Source organism: Dermacentor albipictus, chromosome 3 (assembly GCF_038994185.2).
Source record: "Dermacentor albipictus isolate Rhodes 1998 colony chromosome 3, USDA_Dalb.pri_finalv2, whole genome shotgun sequence".
Taxonomy (NCBI): domain Eukaryota; kingdom Metazoa; phylum Arthropoda; class Arachnida; order Ixodida; family Ixodidae; genus Dermacentor; species Dermacentor albipictus.
This window is the reverse complement of record NC_091823.1, coordinates 184,541,156-184,558,533: the sequence shown is the minus strand read 5'-3', so window position 1 is coordinate 184,558,533 and position 17,378 is coordinate 184,541,156. Positions and strand designations below refer to the sequence as shown.

General features: G+C 49.8%; 1 protein-coding gene across 5 annotated transcripts in view; it reads right to left on the bottom strand.

Annotated features, from left to right (window-relative positions):
- Positions 1-9,621, bottom strand: part of LOC135920831 (electron transfer flavoprotein regulatory factor 1-like) — a 73,857-nt gene extending 64,236 nt beyond the window's left edge. Inside the window, exons 1-3 of one of the 5 annotated variants that reach the window (XR_010570334.2) lie at positions 9,607-9,621; positions 8,652-9,158; positions 8,447-8,494 (exon numbers count right to left, since the gene is read on the bottom strand). The gene's annotated coding sequence lies outside the window, so the exon portion shown is untranslated. The other 4 variants (XM_065455098.2, XM_065455099.2, XM_065455100.2 and 1 more) reach the window with 4 other exon arrangements.
- Between the last annotated feature and the right edge of the window lie 7,757 nt (positions 9,622-17,378).

The window sequence follows — 17,378 nt, the reverse complement described above, 5'->3', positions numbered from 1 at the left end:
TAGTGCACAAAAAGGGACGAGAGACAGAGGTACGACACGGACACAGCACTGTGCCCGCATGGTACCTCTGTCTCTCGTCCCTTTTTGTGCGCCAGAAACCTAAAAGTTAAGTACACTAATGTTTTTTGTTTCACCCCAGTCGAAATGCAGCTTTTTGCGGTCGAGATTGAACCTGGGACCTCGAGCACTGCTATAGCTGCAAAGCTACCATGGCAAGTACAGAAGTGTCTGTACAGAAGTACAGACATGCGACCACTTTGACGTACAACATCCAAACAAACAAGTGACCTGAAAATAACGACAAAAGAATGCTTATACTTTGTTCTCGGCGTGAGATCAGACTAAGCGATAACCGACTTTACCATTTATTTCTTGCTCTCACGACTGAGAGGAAGTATTGCTACGGCACAATATGTGCGATCACGAAAGGCCAGCAGTGTGAAGACGACGACGACGATTTAGAAGCTAGCGCGGGCTGTTGCCTCTTGGGCAAGCGCAGCGTATTTTCCTTGTAAATATATTTGTACATAGCTTGTCGTCTGCGTCTTCCTACGTAACATATTTGGTGGAGGTGGACGTTCCCTGTACCTCGTCACGGAGCTTCGCAGTGGACGGTACGTCGAGCCTACCTTCATGGCTCCCGGCGACGCCAACCCGACTCCACCGGCTCCGACACCTGCTGCCACTTCGACGACCTACATCACCCTCTCCGCTCCCCGTGATCCTGGCGTATTCTCGGCAAAAGATGGGGAAGACGTCGAGGACTGGATCAGCCTTTACGAACACGTCAGCCGCAATAACCAGTGGGACCCAACTATCATGCTCGCCAACGTCGTCTTTTACCTCGGTGGCACACCTCGAGTTTGGTATCGGACGCACGAAGATGAGCTGACCAGTTGGGATTCGCTTAAGCAAAAGCTTCGAGACTTGTTCGGCAACCCCTACGGTCACCAACTTGCCGCGCAGAAGGCGCTTTCCGGTCGTGTGCAGACGTCAACGGAGCCCTACATCACGTACATTCAGGACGTCTTGGCTCTGTGCCGCAAAGTTGACACCCACATGACTGAGTCAGACAAGGTTTCCCACATCCTCAAAGGCATTGCCGATGACGCCTTCAACTTGCTCGTTTGCAACAACGTAGCCACGGTGGATGCTGTTATAAAAGAGTGCCGCCGCCTGGAACTCGCCAAAAGCCGACGTATTGACCAGCAGTTTGCCCGTCTGCCCAACACCCCAGCGACATCTTCCTGTGCCGACGCTCCTCGTCCCAACAACACTGCCGATGTTACCAGGATCGTCCGGCGTGAGATCGAGGCCGCCTATCCGGCTGCCTTCGACTCCAGTCCCACCCCCACATCTGCAGTCACGGTCTCACTGATCCAGGCAGTTGTCCGCCAGGAGTTTGAAAACATGGGTCTTCACACCATCTGCTCGGCCCATCGCCCTGATACCCGCCCGGCTTCTTCGATTTCGCCCCGTCCCGCATCTTCTTACCCACCACGTTTCCGCAACCCATCTGAATGGCGCACTGCTGATGACAAGCCTATTTGTTTCCACTGCCATCGCATCGGGCACATTTCTCGGCACTGTCGTAGTCGCTGGAGTTCCCCGATCCGGTCTACTTCTACTGCCTACTCTCGCCCCTCAGGTGGCCCTTCTCGTCCCTATGCCGCACGCTCCGATAATGCCGCCACTGATTCTCCTGCAACGAACCGCCCCTATTCTCGTTCGCCTTCGCCCCAACGACGACAATCTCACTCTCCCCAGCCCCGTCGCTCCTATTCGCCGACTCCCTTCGGACGCCGCTCCCAGCCGGAAAACTAGACGATGCAGCGCCTCGAGGTGACGCTGCATTGCCCCCTACGCCGCCAAATCCTCTACTGACTTTGCCCACTCATCTGAACCTTCTTGACGTGCAAGTCGACGGTGTTTCTGTTTCTGCTCTCATAGACACTGGGGCGCATTTGTCCGTAATGAGCGCTGACCTTCGTAACCGGCTCAGGAAAATTATCACGCCCGCCACGACGCCTGTTGTCCGTGTCGCCGATGGCGGAACAGCCCCCGTCATTGGTATGTGTACCGCCCGCGTCTCCTTCGCCGATCGCTCAACAATCGTGCTACTCACAGTCATCGCCCACTGTCCCCACGACATCATCCTCGGCTTAGACTTCCTCTCCGCACATTCTGCTCTCATCGATTGTTCCGCCAGTACTCTCCGCCTTGACCTGCCTGTTCTGGATCCTGCTGAACCACACCCCAGTCGCCTCAGTTCCGCCGACTTCGTTCGCTTGCCACCTTCGGCACTGACCTACGTTGACCTAGTGTCATCCCCACCAGTCCCCGACGGTCACTACATCGCGGCTCCTATGCCAGACGTCCTCCTTACACACGGGATCACAGTACCCCATACAGTTTTATCTATTACGGCGAATTGCGTCTGCCTGCCAGTGGTCAACTTTGGCTTGACGACACAAGTGCTGCCACGTGGGATGTCTTTGGCCCAGCTTTGTTCATTCGAGGATCACTCAGTAGCATCCATTGCAGTAGACGACACTTCATCCGATACTCCTCTCCCATCGCAGTCGACAAATTGTACCATCGCTGACTTCCGGAAAATGATTGCCCCCGACTTGCCCTCCGAGCACGCTCGTGAACTCTACCGCGTTCTGTTTTCCTACCACGATATTTTTGACTTTAACGATCGTCCTTTAGCCCAAACTACAGCTGTCAAACATCGCATTAATACCGGCGATGCCCCTCCTATTCATCGCCGCCCGTATCGAGTGTCACCAGCTGAGCGTCAAGTTATTCACGCAGAAGTTCGCAAAATGCTTGCCAAGAACATTATTGAACCGTCATGTAGTCCTTGGGCGTCACCGGTTGTGCTGGTGAAAAAGAAGGATGGCTCATGGCGCTTTTGCGTGGATTATCGGCACCTTAACAGGGTTACCAAAAAGGACGTGTATCCCCTACCTCGGATTGATGATGCCCTTGACTGCCTCCACGGTGCTCGCTATTTCTCCTCTATTGACCTTCGCTCCGGCTATTGGCAGATTGCCGTGGACGATCTCGACCGCGAGAAGACTGCCTTTGTAACACCCGACGGTCTTTATCAATTCAAGGTGATGCCGTTCGGCCTATGTAACGCTCCTGCCACTTTTGAACGCATGATGGACTCCCTTCTTCACGGTTTCAAATGGTCCACGTGCTTGTGCTACTTGGACGACGTTATCGTATTCTCCCCAACGTTCGCTGCGCACCTCGAGCGCCTCTCAGCAGTCCTGGACGTTTTTCAGCGAGCCGGTCTGCAACTCATCGCATCGAAGTGCCAATTCGGCCGTCGCCAGATTACCATCCTTGGACATCTCGTTGACGCGAACGGAGTGCAACCGGACCCAGGCAAGATCCATGCTGTTACGCACTTCCCTGTTCCGAAGTGTGTCAAGGATGTGCGCAGCTTCATCGGCCTTTGTTCGTACTTCCGCCGTTTCGTGAGGAATTTCGCCGCCATAGCACGACCACTAACCGACCTTTTGAAAAAAGACGCTCCTTTCCAGTGGGGCGATAACGAGGCCTCTGCATTCTCTCATCTAATCGACATTCTCACAACGCCTCCCGTTCTGGCCCATTTCGATCCTTCTGCGCCTACCGAAGTCCGTACTGATGCCAGCGGTCACGGAATTGGAGCAGTACTGGCACAACGCCAGCGTGGCCACGACCGTGTTATCACTTACGCCAGCCGGCTCCTCTCACCCGCGGAGCGCAACTATTCCATCACTGAGCGTGAGTGTCTCGCTCTAGTTTGGGCGGTTGCGAAATTCCGCCCATACTTATATGGCCGATCCTTTTCCGTTGTCACAGACCATCACGCGCTTTGTTGGTTATGCTCATTGAAAGACCCTTCAGGAAGACTTGGTCGCTGGGCCTTACGCCTCCAAGAATATTCGTTCTCTGTCACCTACAAATCTGGCCGCCTACACAAGGACGCTGACTGCCTGTCTCGCTACCCGGTTGACGAGCCTGACGACGCTGACAGTAGTACCGCCGATGGCATTTTGTCTGTGTCTGCCTTCGCTAACATCGCCGATGAGCAGTACCGAGACCTATCGCTGCGAGTACTCATCGAGCGTCTGCGCTCTACACCTACCGGCGCATCCGTTCGCCGATATGTCCTCCAGGGCGGCATTCTGTACCGAAGGAGCTTCCTCCCTGATGGCCCTGATCTTCTTCTTGTCGTGCCAAAGCATCTACAACAGACTGTGCTCTTTGAGATGCATGACGCACCCACTGCAGGACATCTTGGGGTAACCCGCACGTACGACCGCGTCCGCCGCCGCTTCTATTGGCCTGGTCTCGCTCGCTCCGTTCGACGCTATGTTGCTGCCTGTGATCCCTGCCAGCGTCGTAAGACACCTCAGGTGCTACCTGCCGGTCATCTCCAGCCGATCACCGTCCCTGTGGAACCGTTCTTTCGTGTTGGATTAGACCTGCTCGGTCCCTTTCCCACGTCATCCTCTGGGAACAAATGGGTAGCCGTCGCGACTGATTACGCCACCCGATACGCTATCACTCGAGCTCTCCCTACCAGCTGCGCCACTGACGTCGCGGACTTTCTCTTGCGTGACATTATCTTGCTTCATGGCGCCCCGCGACAGCTGCTTACTGACCGTGGTCGAAACTTCCTCTCGAAAGTTATCGCTGACATTGTGCGTTCCTGCTCCATTCAACACAAACTGACTACTTCATACCATCCTCAAACCAATGGCCTGACAGAGCGGTTAAACCGTACTCTTACCGATATGCTGGCCAAGTACGTTTCCAAGGACCACCACGACTGGGACATTGCCCTTCCTTACGTAACATTTGCGTACAATTCTTCCCGGCACGACACCGCCGGATTTTCTTCCTTTTATCTACTGTACGGTCGCGAACCTACCTTGCCCCTAGACACGGCACTTCCTCCTGCTGCGGTCTCAACAAGCGAGTATGCGCGCGACGCCATCGCCCTCGCCGACCATGCACGCCAGCTTGCCCGTGCTCGACTTACGGCCTCACAGACCACTCAGCAGTGTCAGTACAACGCCCGCCATCGTGACGTACAGTTTTCACCTGGTGCGCTCGTGCTCCTGTGGTCGCCCTCTCGTCACGTCGGACTTTCAGCGAAGCTTCTTTCGCGATACACAGGGCCCTACCGCGTGCTGCGCCAGGTGACGCCTGTGACTTACGAAATTGCTCCTGTGGGCTCAAGCTCGTCCTCTCCTGTGGCATCTAGTGATGTCGTACACGTCAGTAGGCTCAAGGCCTACTACACTGCTTCCGAGTCCGATCTTTAGTCGCTCCGGGACGGCGCTTTTGCAGCCGGGGGTAGTGCTACGGCACAATATGTGCGATCACGAAAGGCCAGCAGTGTGAAGATGACGACGACGATTTAGAAGCTAGCGCGGGCTGTTGCCTCTTGGGCAAGCGCAGCGTATTTTCCTTGTAAATATATTTGTACATAGCTTGTCGTCTGCGTCTTCCTACGTAACAGTATTACGGGTGAAGTAAGATTCAAGTGGGAAGCCTCGACGCTGCCATGCTGTTGCACAACCATGGTAGTATATGTTGGAGCACTCCAGTAAACTTGTACCACAGCTTGCTAAACTCCGTGCATGCGCAGTCGTTGCAGCCAGTATACGGTAATGCAGTGCTAAAACTGCCTAGTAATCAAAAGCCAATTAAAAAGTTTGTATACTAATCCCTATAGCTTTTTCAATGTAAAGTGTATGCAACTGCTTTAAATAAATTGCATTGCATAAAACTTTTATTCCAGCTTTTGCGTATTTTGGCTTTTCCATGTTGGCTGTACATTTGACCTGTTCAAAAAGAACATTTTTTATTGCAATTATTAATTGTCACTGCAGTCTTATTGTAACATATTTCAATATACCTCCTAAGCTACAATATGACAGGGCATGTACTATGCTCAGCAAATTCCAAACAATCACCTAGCATTCACCGGTGAGGCAAACAGCACTAGCCACCAGGTGGATTGCATTTGAATTATTGACCACTTCAAAGTGCTCAGTGATTGACGCGCATGGCTGCTGGTGCTTCTTGCGCCAAAGGTGCGTGCCGAAGGCACTCTGCTGTTCTCCAATTTTGTATCACATGAAAGTGAGAGCATGCATTGTGACTGTATACAGCTCGTCAGCGATCACCTAGTGCCAACCTGTGGCACCAGCTGCCAGGCGGTCCAAGTATCACATTTCAATTACTGAGCCTTGTACACATAAGGTTCCCTCCGCGGGCCTGAGCTTGGAGCCACGAGCTTCAAACGGTGGACCCAGGCTGGGCCAAATAAATATGGCCTGTGCAGGGCTCCACTGTAGGCATATGAGCATTCATCATCATCAGCCTGGTTACGCCCACTGCAGGGCAAAGGCCTCTCCCATACTTCTCCCACTACCCCGGTCATGCACTAATTGTGGCCATGTTGTCCCTGCAAACTTCTTAATCTCATCCACTCACCTAACTTTCTGCCGCCCTCTGCTATGCTTCCCTTCTCTTGGAATCCATTCCGTAACTCTTAATGACCATCAGTTATCTTCCCTCCTCATTACGTGTCCTGCCCATGCCCATTTATTTTTCTTGATTTCAACTAAGATACCATTAACTCGCGTTTGTTCCCTCACCCAATCTGCTCTTTTCTTATCCCCGATGTTACACCTATCATTCTTCTTTCCATAGCTTGTTACGTCGTCCTCAATTTAAGTAGAACCCTTTTCGTAAGCCTCCAGGTTTCTGCCCCGTACATGAGTACTGGTAAGACACAGCTGTTAAACTTTTCTCTTTAGGGATAATGGCAACCTGCTGTTCATGATCTGAGAATGCCTGCCAAATGCCCCCCAGCCCATTCTTATTCTTCTCATTATTTCAGTCTCATGATCCGGATCTGCAGTCACTACCTGTCCTAGGTAGATATATTCCCTTACCACATCCAGTGCCTCACTACCTATCGTAAACTGTTGCTCTCTTCCGAGACTGTTAAACATTACTTTAGTTTTCTGCAGATTAATTTTCAGACCCACCCTTCGGCTTTGCCCCTCCAGGCCAGTGAGCATGCATTGCAGTTGGTCCCCTGAGTTACTAAGCAAGGCAATATCATCAGCGAATCGCAAGTTACTAAAGTATTCTCCATTAACTCTTATCCCAATTCTTCCCAATCCAGGCCTCTGAATACCTCATGTAAACACGCTGTGAATAACATTGGAGAGATCGTATCTCCCTGCCTAACGCCTTTCTTTATTGGGATTTTGTTGCTTCCTTTAAGGAGGACTATGGTGGCTGTGAAGCCGCTATAGATATCTTTCAGTACTTTTACATACGACTCGTCTACACCCTGATTCCGCAATGCCTCCGTGACTGCTGAGGTTTCGAGTGAATCAAGCGCTTTCTCGTAATCAATGAAAGCCATATATAAAGGTTGGTTACATTACGCACATTTTTCTATCACCTGATTGATAGTGTGAATATGGTCTATTGTTGAGTAGCCTTTACGGAATCCTGCCTGGTCCTTTGGTTGACGGAAGTCTAAGGTGTTCCCGATTCTATTTGCAATTACCTTAGTAATTGAGAATTCAAACTTAGTATAAAACAAAATTGCATCTACTTTGGCAGTCTGGGTTTGGTTGTTACCAGGAGCAAAATTAAGTGGAATTATATCTGTGGAGAGGCAAGCACGAAAGCCCGCAACCCACCTACAGATGTTTTAAGCATATGTTTATTACCGTTCTTAAAGAGTAACCCCTTAATGTAAGTATACAAAACAAGTCCCGTGGTCATAGTCAAGCCCCTGGCAATAACACGAAATGTAAATACAATTTCAATCTTGGAACAGGTCTTAACAAAAACTGGCAATCAGTGGCAGCAACACACTGCCCTGACTAGATATTGTAAAGGGAGTTGACTGCTAAAAAGACAATGAATGTTTTTACTATACATGGCATTTACATACGATTATTTACAGAATGCGAGTAAGCTTTGACACAACAGAATATTTAGCGATAACGATAAAAAAAAACGTACATGCAATTTTAGAAAAAGAAACAACCTTACTTAAATATAGCACTATACACCCAAGGCACCTAACGTTATTTGCGCGCAATTGTAGCACAAGGCGGGGCCTTGCACGAGTAACATGACGGGCCATACTATGGCGCTTATCTTGTTCGCATTATCAGCAACCTCAGGAAGCACATAAAAAGCAACGAAATTAGGTACACGCCTCCATGTTCAATCGACGAATGCCGAGATTGGTCGAGCTACGTGACGCAGAGCCTTGGCTTTCGGAACATAACGTATCGGGATACGCATGAAGCTGCGCGCTGCACTGTTTGTATCTTCGACGACCCAATCCCTCTTTTCATTCCTTGCACTCTGGCGGCGAGGGGAGGCCCATCCTCGTGCTCACCTGACGATGTGGCGCTGACCCTTGCTGGAAACACTCGGGACACTGCGTGGAAGGCACGGCACGCGTCAAACATGCGGGAAACGGATGCTCCCGGCCTCGCTGGCCGGCTTCGACCGTAGCAGGGAGACCTTGAGGACTCCCCCCCACCAAGCCCGGAGAGAGCGCCTACGTGACACTACAGTGGCGGATGGACACTCACGCGTGGTCGCTGCCTCTGCTTGGAGCGACGCGGCTCGCTGGCAAGCGCGCTTGCGGCACCGGCGACGAGGAGATCGCGGGATCATCGACAGTGTGCAGTTGCGAGCGATGTCCGCACACACACGACGCAGGCACTCGCCAGGAGACAGACCCGACTGCTTGCACACGAGCTGGAATAGACACTCGAGGTAGAGTTCGCACGACTCCGATAACGAGGCGCACTCGATCGCAATCGCATGTGCAGCCCTACCGCTGGCCGGAACTGGCGCTGGGTTGTCCGTCGGGCGGCATCAGCGAGGAGGAGCAGCGCCGACGTGCGCGCCCCGGTGCGCCGGCCTCGCCAAGCACGGAGCAAAACAACCGCACGCCGAGGTCGGGCGGCAGCCATTCGGCACGTGTAGAAAGGCACGTCCTGTGCATACGTGTGTAGGCGCTATCATATTTTCTTCCTTTAGGTCAACCGCCTGCGGTCACGAGCGGGGCGCGCACAGAATAGCCGACTAGCGGGCTGCACAAGAGAAAGAAAAAAAAGGAACGAATAAATAAAAGAAAAATAGGCTCGCTAAACGACAAATATCGTTCGAAGTCAGCGCCGTGTGTGTCTCTGTCCCCTATCGTCAGCGCTGTGCTCGTTTACCGATACATCGGCGTCTGCAACAATCGCTTGGCTCCCTCTCTGTTTTCGTTAATAATGAGGCTGAAGAACAAAACTCTTGCGTGGTAGCAATCATCTACCAGAAGCATGAAGAAACACAAATAACGCTGTTACGAAGAAACCCTTTAAGGTTATAGGTGAATATTCTAAATTTAACTACCAGTGTTACGCTTAGTGTGGTAGTCATTCCACCCAGTCAACGTGGACACTGAGATATGCTGATAGTGAGACTAAATTAGAGGCCGGCGTGAGAACGAGACTATGGAAGTTTTCCAAGAACTTCAGCCATAGACGCCAGGACCTGAAGAGGCTTTAGCTTCTGACGAGGTTGGGCCTCTCCCCTCAGACCTCTCCCCTGTCGTCAGTGCAACACTGGGTCCGGTATGCTTGCTTTCTCCTTTCCAAAATCGGCTTGGCGCTATCTGTAATCCTACTCCTTCTCGGAGGCGGTGTGGGCCGTGACTGGTGCGACTCGGGCACAGCAGACGAAAGGTGCCACAAACGTCCACGTTCACCTATGACGTCACGTCCGCTTGAAGCCATGAGGTCACATCCGCCTATTTGCATGGCGTCACCCTTTCGGTGTGCGACTGTTTTCACAACAGCAGGGGCGGAGCCTCGCATCGATGACGTTTCACCATTTTCTTTTTTTTTTTCTATCTCTGTTTGGCGGCGCGGTCGGTGTGCGGCGCTTCAGTTCGGATCAGCTTAGAATTACTGTATATGCTACCGCAGGTAGCAGAGTTGTGCGTCTGTTTAATCACGCCGCTAGCGCCCCTATTGGCAGAGCGTCATCACGTGGTAGTCAAGCAACCGTGCATTACGGAGAAGCAGATGCCCGCATAGAGTTTCCTACAAAGTAATTTTTGTAGGTAGGTTCAGTTGTCCAACTCTCCGTAGGCGCCGTACATCGCGGGTGGCCCCTTGTCTTGGTTTGCCGCCAGAGGGCGGGAGCACCGCAAGTAGCTCTACGCGGGCGCAGCTCTGCGTTGGCGAAGGGGCTCGAGTCCTCAGACTTCGCAACTTACATACTCAGCAAGTGTTTTCACCGATGCGTCTTTAAATGTTTGTATAGCCTCGCGTTTAGGAGATTGATTAAAAAACTTCACGTAGCTGTGAAAATGCTGCTGCGCTGCCCCAGAGTGCGCTGTGGAGTCCTTAGTCCAGGGCCGCAGCAGCCCCGGCCGTTGCTGATGAGTAGCTGTAAGTAGCTGATTAGTAGTTGTAATCAGCTGTTACTGCTTAGTACTAACTAAATATTAACGCGAACGCATGAGGCGATGTTAGCGCGACCACACGATGGTCCAAGAAAGTCTCGGGAGCCCAAGCGAACCAATCGAGGCAGTTCACGAGGTCAGTCAAGGCCTTGGTCAAGGCACAGTGGATTAGGCGAAGTTAAATAAAATAGAGTTAAGACACTCGAACCCACGGTCGTTGAAGCCTGGACCTTTGGTGGTGGCAACGAATTGCATAAATATATGAACTAATTTTTTAATTAGTGAATTAAGAAGTACACTAACAATTGGATAATTTTTAATTAATAATGAATGAACTACGCATTACCTAACTGGGCGGATTTTCTAATAATTTGAATATCTCAAAGCTACGGCAAACATTACCTTGGTTGTGCCCAGCTACGCGGCATTCGCATATTTTAAAACTCTGGCTGAAGTTAACTTGGACACGCGGTATATACACACTCTGAGCACTTCATTTCGGGATAAAAAAAAAATGAAGCTAGCACTATTTGTTTCATCAGAACACCGCATTCACAAGTGCAATTTTTGAAACCTATGTGAGCTTTGCTCCCTTGCCAGCAGACTTGCACATTCAAAGTAAGTTATCGCTGCAGGAACGGAGCATAAATATGCATTCGCGTCACTAAATAAAATTGGATGATACGGCCCGTAAACTCTCCAAAACGCAGGCGGCATTTAAAACGCATAAGAGTGTCGCAAAAATGCACCGAGACTGCAGCAAAACACGCACCAAAACACATAAACAACGGACAGTGCTTCGTCGCCCTGTCCGCGCCGTGCTGACCGAGCAAAGTGCGACAGCAGCGCCACGAGATGCGAGGATCGGTGGTGGGCCCACGCTGTCACGGGAGTTTGAAAACTGAACCTAGTCTAGTAACGTTGGCCCGGGCCAATTTTTGTATTTCCCGACGCCGCCGCTGCAGCGAACTGGATTGAAACAAGTTATCGCCAGGGCCGGCGTTGAGCGTACCCGGTGGTTCGAACCAACGTTACGTTCGAACGGGTGCGTTGCGTTCACCCACGGAGGAAGGAAACTAAGGAGAGGCCCTGACGTCACTCTTTGTGAAGCAAAAGTGAAGCCGGAACTTGGCGTTGCTCATGGCGATGCTCTGCCGTTTGTGCCACCCTCCTCTCTTGTTTACATCTTTCGCGAAACCACGCCGCGCTGCGCGTGGTTTCGAGCGCGGAGCGCGCGCGCTCGCGCAACATCCGGCAGAGCACGGTGCAGGTAACGCCAACGTTACTAGACTAGGTTCAGTTGTCAAACTCTCCGTAGGCGCCATACATCGCGGGTGGCCCCTTGTCTTGGTTTGCCGCCAGAGGGCGGGAGCACCGCAAGTAGCTCTACGCGGGCGCAGCTCTGCGTTGGCGAAGGGGCTTGAGTCCAGACTTCGCAACTTACGTACTCAGCAAGTGTTTTCACCGATGTGTCTTTAAATGTTTGTATAGTCTCGCGTTTAGGAGATTGATTAAAAAACTTTACGTAGCTGTGAAAATGCTGCTGCGCTGCCCCAGATTGCGCTGTGGAGTCCTTAGTCCAGAGCCGCAGCAACCCCGGCCGTCCACTGCGCTCTATATTAATCAGCTGTTGCTGATGAGTAGCTGTAAGTAGCTGATTAGTAGTTGTAATCAGCTGTTGCTGCTTAGTACTAATTAAATAATAATGCGAACGCATGAGGCGATGTTAGCGCGACCACACGATGGTCCAAGAAAGTCACGGGAGCCCAAGCGAACCAATCGAGGCAGTTCACGAGGCCAGTCAAGGCTCAGTGAATTAGGCGAAGTTAATTAAGGCACAGTTAATTAAAATAGAGTTAAGGCACTCGAACCCACGGTCGTTGAAACCTGGACCTTTGGTGGTGGCAACGAATTACATAGATGAACTAATTTATTCATTAGTGAATTAACAAGTACACTAACAATTATTGGATAACTTTTAATTAATAATGAATTAACTACGCATTACCTAACTGGGCGGATTTACAATTTGAATATCTCAAAGCTACGGCAAACATTACCTTGGTTGTGCCCAGCCACGCAGCATTCGCATATTTTAAAACTCTGGCTGAAGTTAGCTGGGAAACACGGTATATACACACTCTCAGCGCTTCATTTCGGGATAAAAAAAATGAAGCTAGCACTATTTCTTTCATCAGAGCACCGCATTCACAAGTGCAATGTTGCAACCTACGTGAGATTTGCTCCCTTGCGAGCAGACTTGCACATTCAAAGTAAGTTATCGCTGCAGGAACGGTGCATAAATATGCATTCGCGTCAGTAAATAAAATTGGATGATACGGCCCGTAAACTCTTCAAAACCCACAGGGCATTTAAAACGCATAAGAGTGTCGCAAAAATGCACCGAGACTGCAGCAAAACACGCATATATACAACGCGCCAAAACGCATAAACAACGGACAGTGCTTCGTCGCCCTGTCCGCGCCGCGCTGACCGAGCAAAGTGCGACAGCAGCGCCACGAGATGGGTGGTGGGTCCACGCAGTCACGGGAGTTTGAAAACTGAACCTAGTCTAGTAACGTTGGGTAACACAGCGCAACAAGACACGGTGACTAACTACAGAGGCTAGAAGGTTTTCCTAGTGTCGTGAGCGGCCGCCATTACAAAGGGCCCCTGTGAAACCAGTTTGGATGCACTGCGTAGGGGGCGCTGCAGCTACCAGGCGAGTGGCTTTGGCCGCGCTGTTCTATGCGCGCCGTTCGCCCAGCCAGTTGGCAAGTGCGCGCGGGCTGGGATTTGTGCGTGATTTGTTTGTGCCTCTCGATGCACGTGTGATAATGACGACAAAAAGGGTCGCACGTGCTTCGTGCCGCTCTGCAAAGGTGGCTACAAGACGTCGAAAGAAAAAGTGTCGTTACACGCCCCGTCCGACTCATCGGTTGCAAGAATGGGCTCGAAACATAACGCGAGATGACAAGGCTCTCGACGAAACCTGTGGCGTGTGCTCAAGGCATTTCGACGAACGCTACGCTCAAAGGACGAGATAAATTGCTACTTTGTCCCGGCTGTTCGATTGAGCGTCTCTCACCTGGCCAACATACACAGTATGGAAAAGCGTACTTCTCGAAAACCTGCACTGTGACGACGTCCGACATACAATACTTGCCTACGATGCAAATACTCAAGAAAGCTTATCTTGAACCAGTTCAGCAGGCAGCATAAGAAACGACTAGCGACTTTGAAACAAATTAAATGCAAGGAAGCGAAAATCCCTTGACTTATTCCGCCCTCCCCCCCCCCCAAAAAAAAACTTTCAATAAGACCGTCAAAGACCTCCGGGCACTCACGCAGTCCATGCCAACTATTGTGCTGCTTTCCGAAACCAGGCAAAGAGATTTTTCTTAAATCGTGTATAAACCAGTTAGGAATTTGTTTCCTTTGTTCTTTTTTGTCAAGTGAACATATTTGTCATGTGAACATTTTTTTTATTGTCGTATAGGAGATCCAGTTAGGATTCCCTGCTTTGTTTTTCTTTTCTTGGTCAAGTGAACATGTTTGTAGGTATTACACATAATTAATTAGATTGATTTGAATGTACAGTGTATGTACATTGCTGTATGAATTATAATCTTCCTGTAAAAAAAAATTGTACTTCGCAACTTACCATGCCGAAACTGTGCCTGCGTGAATTCAGGGTGTCTAGGGCCTAGTCAGGTGACCACGTGTGTCACCTTTAGCCCTCTTCACCCGGAAAACTGTATATTGTATAAATTTCAATAAAGTCAAAGTCAAAGGAGAAAATCGAAAGCCTTGTCCCAAAGCAGCGCCTTGGTGTGAAGGCATATGTTTCGAGGCAGCTTCCAGAAAGTCAACCCGGGGCATGCGGTTCGATCAGCTGTGGGTGTTGGAATGTATCCTCATGCGGATGAGGAGCCCACAGGTCCTGATCCGCATTTGCAAAGGATACGTCAGAAACATCGACATGACAGAACGGTTTGTAAAACTAATGGAAAGACTAATTTTTATAATGTCGTCTAGAATCCCATCAAAAGGTCTTCGTGCTGATTCAAGGAAGTGCACAGTTCTTGAATGAGTTTATTGTTTTTCTCAACGAATGAGAGGAATATGCTGCACAGCATGGTGACGGCTTTTTAAGTGCAGGAACTGCCCTTGGGCTGCGTGTAACGCTGCAAAGCACACTGCCACTTGTAAAATACCTGACCACGTCCCTGCAATACACGTACTCGTTGACAGCAAACCTAAACCAAGACAGGATGGAGAATGTATTTGATATTGCGTGCCAGTGCTTCGGTTGCAATGAGCATCTAATGGTGGGGCAGTTTTCGATAATTATCAACAACCTGGCTTTCTACAGCCTCGCAAAGCCTCCAAAAGGAGCAAAGGTACCTGCAGAAGTAGTGACTGCCCTCTTGCAACCATCTTACGTCCCCAAAGAAAAAAAATGCGCGAATAACTGAACTTGTCGATAATTTACTGGATGGCGGAAACTTGGCTTCTGCTGCATGCAAAGGTGCTCGAGGAGCACAGCAGCCTGAGCGATCCTCAGGGCTGTGTTGACAAAAAAAAAAAGTGACAGCAGACTAATTTTTTTTATGTAGCTGGGTATGTTGTCAGAAAAATCCTTAAAATATTTCCTTGCCTTGAATGTGCAACTTGTTTCAGCACTTTTTCTTTGCAAGCCGAGTTAAACAACAATGCCTCGCTTACTCGAAATTTTGACCATGGAGGCTTAGTTTATCCATCAAGGCCAATTGAACAGCTCATAGCAAAGCTTGAGGACGCATTTACGGTGTTTTTCAGTCGCAATAAGCTACACGCAGATAGCATGGTCAGCTTTCTGCATTTTCTTCAGGGACGTGAGCTTCAAGGTGTGAGCTGCGAGGAGCATGGACGTCGAATTATGACAGAAGTGATAAAGTTTTACGCCTTGACTAGGATGCATTTTCTTGTAAAGTCAGTAAACAAAGAGCGCAGCGATTAAAAAAAAAAAGCTGCTGAAAATGAGGCGCTGTCGGTAGCCTCGCACAGGGCACTTCGCACAAGGAAAGGCATTAGTATATTGTTGCCATGGAACCTTGTGTAATAAAGACATTCTACCCTGCAATTTGTCCCGCTTCATTTTCTCGTTTCAGTATGATGTACAAGCTGTGTTTTTACGCTTCTTTACGGCGCAGTAGGTCGGGCCCGATGTGACGCTTGTATTTGCTCCTGCCGCGGCACGCTGTCGGTGTTACAGCTAGTCCGGGTCGAATCTAAATGACAAGAGAACCTGTGGCAGAGTTTGCGCTGTCTTTAGCACTTTAACGCCTTGTCAAGGCAGTGACAGCAGCACACACACGATCAACCGACTGAACCAGAGAGCACTACCCCCATAAGGGCTTCTTGCGCCCGCCCGCGCGCCAGCGGGCGGTAGCGCCATCTGCCTTGCGCATAGCAAGTTATTTCAGCTGCGCCGGCTCGGTCGTGTCACTAGGAAAACCTTCTAGCCTCTATAGACTAACGCAAACCCGCCCACACAGCGCCTTTGCCAGGGCACGAAACCTACCAGAGCAACACGTGTGAGCGCTCAAAACCATAACAACGCCGCCATTGTGGCCCAAAAGGCGTGGCTATACAACAAAAAAAATTAAAAAGCAGCAAAAAATGAGAACCTATACGTCATTTCCGCCACACTTTTTTCCTAGCGCGCGGAGGGGGTAGGGCCTCTCCTTAGTTTCCTTCCTCCGTGCGTTCACCCAAATAGACAACTAATACTGATTTGGCTTGGCTCCCGTTGAATTTTTAAAATGCGGCGGTAGTGCGTTTTGAACATTTCTTGGATTTCTTGTGAGCGACTATGAAACAGGGTGTAACCTTTCTCTATGGTGAAACCTTTTCGAGGTGTTGCTGCGTTGTATTTTCGATTTAAGTGGTCTTCGCTGCCGTGGTTAGTTTGTTTGGCTGGTTAGTACATGTGCAAACGGTCTTTTGTGATGTTCTGGAGTTGTGGAAGGTCGTCGCTCCTATTGCAAGTACTTGCGTTGTCGCGACGTCATTCGAACACTATACCTTCTTTATTCTATGACTATACGATCAAAGCAGAAACAAGTGCTATAACCTCCCCCGGTGGTCGTGTAGGCGTCAGCTCTCGAAGTATTGGGCAATGCACGGTGGGAGCCCGTTTTATCTGCGGATGCGTGCTTGCACCAACTCTGACGAAACTGATCATTCGGTACCTATCAAAGCAGTGCTGTCTTGTTTTTGTTCCCTGCTTAGTTCGCCTGTTTACATATATATATATATACTCGCCTGAATGTGTGCTATTGTGATTTGTCCCCGTCAGTCTGTACCAGATGCCTCGCATTCAGCTGCTTGTCACCTGTGGTCGTTTTATAACTTTGCTGCAGAATTTTGTCCTTAAGTCGAATAAACTTGGGAAGGAAATCGTGAAGCTTTACTCCCGAAAAGTGCTTGTACGTCCATAGAATTTACAGTTCAAGTGCAACACATATCCTCATTTAAATTTTAGAAGAACTTATGATTTCAGTAAATTGAAATTTCAGATAAACAGAATTCAATAAATTGAAGATTTCTCTATGCACACCAAATAAGTTCTGCAAGGTAAAACGGTTTGTTACATTAAAGTTCAATATATGGAGGTCTAATTGTACAAAACTGATTGATATAGGGGTTGATTGGATACAGGGTGTGCATATTCACACGCCTGCTTCCTCCCAAGTAACCACGGATATCCGTGGGACGTCCACCATAAGTCCCAACGTCCATCCATCCGGATATCCAACATGGACGTCCGTGGGACGTACAGGAGAAGTCCATATCCTGTTTGGATGTCCGA